Below are 6420 nucleotides of genomic sequence, written 5' to 3' on the forward strand. Positions count from 1 at the left end.
TTTTCTTCTTCAACTAAATTTAACCTCTCGATAATAGGGTCGGTTGGCATTTCCAATTCACATACATCCTACATAAATAAAATCTATGTCACGTTGTTCGGCATAATTTTCATAAACAATAAATGAACCAATAGTTATAAAGATAATATATTTACCACATCCGAATCATAAACAGGACGAGGGCCGAAGGGGGCGGATACCAAAACCATCGCACTATATAAGATGCAATAATAAAAGTAAGAAAATAATACAAGTATCTATGTAAACATACAAGTAAGAATATTTTTCCTTTCAGATAGAAGATAAGAACAAGAGGCTCACCACGGTGGTGCCGGCGATGAGCTCGGCGCGGGTGATCGACGGCGGTGAAGACGGGGACGGGGCGTGACGGACCACTAAACCTAGACAAATATTGTGGAAAATGGAGCTTGAAGGTCGAGCTTGGAGAGGAGAAAGCTTAAGTAGTGTGGCTCGGGCATTCCATCGAACACCTTGTGTGCATAGGAGGTGAGCTAGAGCACCACCAAGCCCTCTCCCCCTCGGCCAAAAAAAAAACAGAGCAATGTGCTCTGCTCTCACGCGAGGGGGTATATATAGGCACTTCATTGGTCCCGGTTGGTGACATGAACCGGGACTAAAGGGGAGCCTTTGGTCCCGGTTTAAGCCACCAATCGGGACCAATGGTGGTGGGCCAGGAGCGAGGCCCATTGGTCCCGGTTCATCCCACCAACCGGGATCAAAAGGTCCAGAATGAACCGGGACCAATGGCCCACATGGCCCGGCCGGCCCCCTGGGCTCACGAACCGGGACCAATGCCCCCATTGATCTCGGTTCTGGACTGAACCGGGACTAATGGGCTGACCCGGCCTGGACCAAAGCCCTGTTTTCTACTAGTGATCCGTATACCAGCCATATTATATTGTCGTGCATCACCTCATGTGCGAATGTAAGTCCAGTCTATTATGTTGTCATTGATCAAAGATTGTGCAGATCCTAACATGTTTTTCCATTTTGCACAGTAATAGTTCTTTCCTTTCCCACGTGATCATGTGGACCATTGAGCCACCTATATATATACTTCGTCCTTATAATTCTCTTGGCGCGCTGCGCTCTCTACCTTTATCTCCACTAGTAAGTGTGCACGCACAACGCACGTCTATTTAAACTAATAAATGCGCACACACAATACGCATCTATTTGGATTAACATATTATACTAAACTTAATACAAGACAATTTATTCATAAATTTAAATTTCCCTATAAAGTACACGATCTCTTATTTCCAACTCGTACAAATAATTTGAAATATCGTTTCTCCTTAACCAACATGTCTCCTGTATTAAAAGACCACCCACTTTTTTCTCAATGTATAAAATTCAAAATTATTTAGAAGATTCATCATGATTCTTCATATACACACATTTATGCAAGTATAGTCACACATGAAAATGTGACTTAGGACAAGCTAAGGAACCGTTTCAGTGCCAACAAATTCCAGTCAAGAATTACACAAGATCGTCATGAACATATACAGAGAGAAGTGACCTCTCTTTCTCCGAGATTGATCGAACAACAAGTTTTTGTATATATCTATCCGACACTACTACACATATACAATATACCATCTCTTATAATCCCTAACATCTAAAATCAATTTCAACTTCCACATGGCATTCTCCGTCTTTATGTATGACATGGTCAAGAAAGAATCCCGCCCATTCCTCTTGAATTGCTCGTATGCGATCATGTGGTATGAGTTCATTCCGCATCTGTCACATCTAATTTAAAGAAGAGGGTCAATACATATATATGAAAGAAACTCAACACAATTGATGGTAATAACATAAAATTGTGAATATTGTTTATGTACTAAATGATATGAAATTTACCATGACCACAAAATATCCTACATTCATCATCATAATCAACATGCAGTTTTTGCTTCTCTTGTATGTAGTCCAAGTTTTCTATCAGGAAAACATGTTAACTCAAATGTAGATTAGGACGGTATGAAAATGCTCATGTAAAATTATAATTGCCATGTATCTGCTGGACAAACAAATACATTTATGCAAACATCAGGTTTTTTTAGTAAAACTTATGCGAACTTTAGTTTTTTTTCATTAAAACTTATGCAAACTTCTGGGTTTTTTCAGTGAAACGTAATTTCATGACTGCAAGTAAGGTCTTGGTTCAGCGAATTTGTCTGTGAGTTCACTATGTAGTTGTGAGTTGGCCATGTAATAACCGGTAGTCAGTACTTAAAAAAACAGGGATGTCTGTTGCAGGTACGCGAAAATCAGTGAAAAAATAAAGAAAGAAAGAAGGCGAACGTCTCTGTGTGTGCTCCAACGCTCCTCTGTTTCTCATTGCCTCATCTCTAGTTCCTGTACTTCTAGATGTGTCACCACCGGCGAGGTAGCGATGACAGTAAAAAAAACAGCACTCGATACTTACTTGATTAATGCGTGCGTGTGGTGCGTTCGCGTGAAGGCAAGCATCTCCGTCGTTCAGGCCTACGAGCGGACGCGGCGACCGTGTCCTCTCACCAGCTGGGCAGCATTGTCGACGCAGGTGAGTCAGTCGTCCAACTTTGAGGCGGCGGCCTCCACGCACCGGGATTAGCTTTGGACGACGTCGTCCACGCGCGAGTACCAGACAAGCGTGTCCAACGGAGCAGCACGCGTCAGAGCTGAGCGAGTCGGCGGTGGCTTCGGGCGAGTGAGATGGGGCCGTGATTAGCTTCACCTGCTGCACAGTGGCTGAGACCTGCACCGCCCTGGGGACGATGATGGTTGGCGACCAGGCGAATCTACATGCATGACTGGGGGGGGCAGATTTTTTTGGCCCGCTTATACTGATCCAAGATACTCAGCGTTGCCCCCATTTGAAGGACCTCGGCGATGGGTGGTTGTCAGCGTGGGTGTTGTGGATGGAGCTGAAGTCGACGCGGATGCCGGTGGTTCCCGGAGAGCATGCCCAGGATGTGGACGAAGTCATTGCAGTCAGTAGAAGTGTGTTCGGAGGAAGCCGCAGCTCCTTCTCGCGTGTCTCCCATTGTGGCTCGCATGGGTGGTGGGCAGGTGACGGCTGGCGACTCGCGATCACGATTCCCTGATAGGAGACGATAGGATGCGATGGCGATTAGTTTCCTCACAATTAGATGCGTTCATGATTAGTTATCTAATAGGATGCATCCATGATTAGTTTCCCAATAATTAGATGCGTCCGTGATTAATTTCCTAATAGGATGTCTCATAATTATTTTCCTAATAATAGGATGAGTGCGTGATTTTTTTTCCAAATAATAGGATGGGTATGTGATTAGTTTCCTAATAATTGGATGTGCCCGTGATTAGTTTCTTCATAGGATGTGTCTGTGATTGTAGTTTCCTAATTGACCAGGCACGAACTTTCATATTTTCCTCCACGGTGGAGTACGGTCAGTCAATGTAAATTGCTAAGTGCACACAGAGAACAGATTTGGTTAAGGCTAGCCGTTAGATTCAGGTTAGTGAGACTAATCATGCGGTGGTAATGTATCCGTGTACGTTTTGTGGGATGCACTTACAGAAGATAATGTTTGCTCTTTTATAAGTAGTATAGATGCATGCATTCAGCTTCCCACCGCTCCACTTCAAACTAGATGGTCCTTATTTTCATCCACATAGTGTCCATATCAAGTCCATCCTTTTATGTAATTGCAAATGGGAGCTCGGTGATCCTAGGAAGAAAAGCTTATCTCGTGCATGTGTAGTCCCTGAAAATAGTCCAAATACAATGCACTATTTGGGCTACTCGTATGGGTATCTTATCTTCTCCTATGAGGAGAATTGCTTCCTTGTCGATGTGTACACTAGTGCCAACTGCCAAGGTGAAGCCCCCCCCCCCCCCAACCTCCCACTGAACAACGAACAATGATACTTTTGTGGCATAGGCATCCTTTCGGCTCCATTATATTCACCTAACTCTTGCATCCTCATTTTTCTCAGGGGCTTCCATGTTTAAGTGGCAAGTTGGAATAAACTCCTGCTTAGAGCACCCTCTTGCTCTTGATCATGAACGCATCTATCATTCGGTGATCTTCAATGGTGATATCTTTGTCGTATATGCTCTTCTAAGGCTCCACATTATACACATGACACCTCATTTCATCATGCAAGCAGTAGCAATAACATGGGAGTTCTTTCCTATTAACCCATGGTTGGTGGCCTTAGTGACATACTTCTCATGGCTCGCCAACAGTTAAACTTTGCCGAGGTGGATGTTTTATTTAACTCAACATCTACGGTTTATTGCCTCAACTTTTCTGTTGAAACAACTAAGTTAGTGAAGACGGAGTAGTTGGAAAATCATGCTCTGTTTGTTAGCCTTGATAGGAGGAGTGTTACATTTCCTGCAAGGTCCTAGAAAGATGGGGAGAAAGAGTAACTGCCTTTATTTTGCTAGGCTATTTGAAGATCCTAATGAAAGTTGGACTGTGGTCGAGCTTGGTCAGTCAGTGAACAAAAACATAATTTACCCCATATTCTCTGGTGCTTGTGTTCAAGTACAATTGATCTGTATTGGCATGTTGTTGTTACCTCTGTTTGTATTGTGGTGAACATCAGGATTGCATTTGTCATCTGCCTGCCCAGTTGATGTAGCTATCAGTAGAATGGCCACATGGGTTTCAACTATCTCTTGATAAATGAGACACACATACTGTCGAGGGTAACTTGGGTACTATTGTGGACAAAATCATCATATATTCAACTTCACCTCCCTTGTTATGTATACATTTTGGTGCTTTAAAACAATGCGATGTGTGGGCATCCGCGAGTGGATAAGGGGACTTGCCGTCGGCATAGGTATTCAGGCGACGTGTCCGCCTATGCCGACGGCCAAGCCGTAGGCATATATCTATTTTTCATTTTTTTTCTTATCTAACATCAACTTTATTTAAAAAAACAATTCCTACCAATTTGTTAGACATCCACTATTCTTCCAACCCTCCGAAGACCAGCGAGCGGCCTAACCCACCACAAGACCACTACCCAAGGCTCCCGACGCGGCGGTTTCACACCTCCATGTGCCGGTGGCAGCGCCCTCCATGAGGGGTCCGGACCCCGTACCCGCATTTTGCCTCTTCAGACATCTCACCGCACCTTAAGGAATGTGATTGGACTGGTGCGACATTCTGGGGGCATTGCTAACCCCCAAGGCCCCGTCGTGCCTAACCTTGGAGCAGTTGACCGTGTGATCTAATCCTTTGACTTTTGCCGGACAGGATTTGACCAATGGACCTTTTGAACTGGTTGTGATAGGTCTGCCCATAGCAACAGTTCGGAACAAGGTCCGGGCCCAACCCACCGCAAGTTTGCCTTCACGTCGACCCGACGTGGCCGTTTCCCCCCTCAAAGTGCCGGCGGCGGCACCGTCCGTGAAGGGGGTCACACTCCGGAGCCACATGTCGGGTGTTTGCACTTTCCACCACACTACCAGACGTGTAAGAGGGCCCAATGCAAGAGGCATAGCTAGCCCCTGAGGGCCCATAGGAACATTTCAGATGGCCCAAGGAATGAAAAATATACAAAAATTCAAAACAAAATGGTGTTTTATGTAAATATGAAGCAAACATCATTTCTAGTTTATTTGAATTTGAAACAAAGTATAGGAACTAAATCATTTCAAGATTCTGATAAAAGAGGATATAAAATTTGTCAAAACCAATGCAAGTGTCAATTAGTTGTGATTTTGAAAAAGTATAAGGACCTATATGCAAAAGTACATGAGAGCACATTTCTAATATACGAAAAAAAACATACTGGATATTCATAATCTATGGAAAATTCTACCCTAAATCGATAAATAATTTGTTTATGTTAAGTACAGATAAGTTAGATTTAAATTAATCAAATTTTAACTTTAAAAAATCACAAATAACAAATACTAAAAAAACAAATAACACATATGCCTACAACAAGACCATCGGCATAGCACTGCCACATGGCACCTCCTCGGAAAAGAGGGCATATAATGTCTATGACAACGGCCTCCGTCAGGACCGTCGTCATAGATTTAACGGCCTCGGCCTATCGTATGTGCCCGGGTCCATGGGACCACATATGGATCGATGGCCATTTTATAACGACGATGGCCGTCGGCATAGAGGAAAAATACGCCGACGGCTTTTCTATGCCTACGGTTGCCGTCGACATAGACGGAGATATGCCGATGACCCTGACAAAAGGCCGTCGGCATAGAAAATGCTGTCGGGGTAGGCCTTTATTCCGATTTTGGTGAGATATTTAATAAATTTAGCAAAGATCAGGAGCCTGCTTTTAAGCATCAATTATATATATTTTTTGTGGGACTAAGCATCAATTATATTTTTTTCGGGATTAAGCATCAATTATATGTTTGAATGGCAATTGGAC

At 43.6% G+C, this 6420-nt stretch overlaps 1 pseudogene; it reads left to right on the top strand.

Moving 5' to 3' along the window:
* Nucleotides 1-3607: 3607 nt before the first annotated feature.
* LOC147988634 (uncharacterized) lies at nucleotides 3608-4604 on the top strand (annotated as a pseudogene).
* The last annotated feature ends 1816 nt before the right edge of the window (nucleotides 4605-6420 follow it).

Source organism: Triticum urartu, chromosome 1A (assembly GCF_056163025.1).
Source record: "Triticum urartu cultivar PI428250 chromosome 1A, HENAU_Tu73, whole genome shotgun sequence".
Taxonomy (NCBI): Eukaryota; Viridiplantae; Streptophyta; class Magnoliopsida; order Poales; family Poaceae; genus Triticum; species Triticum urartu.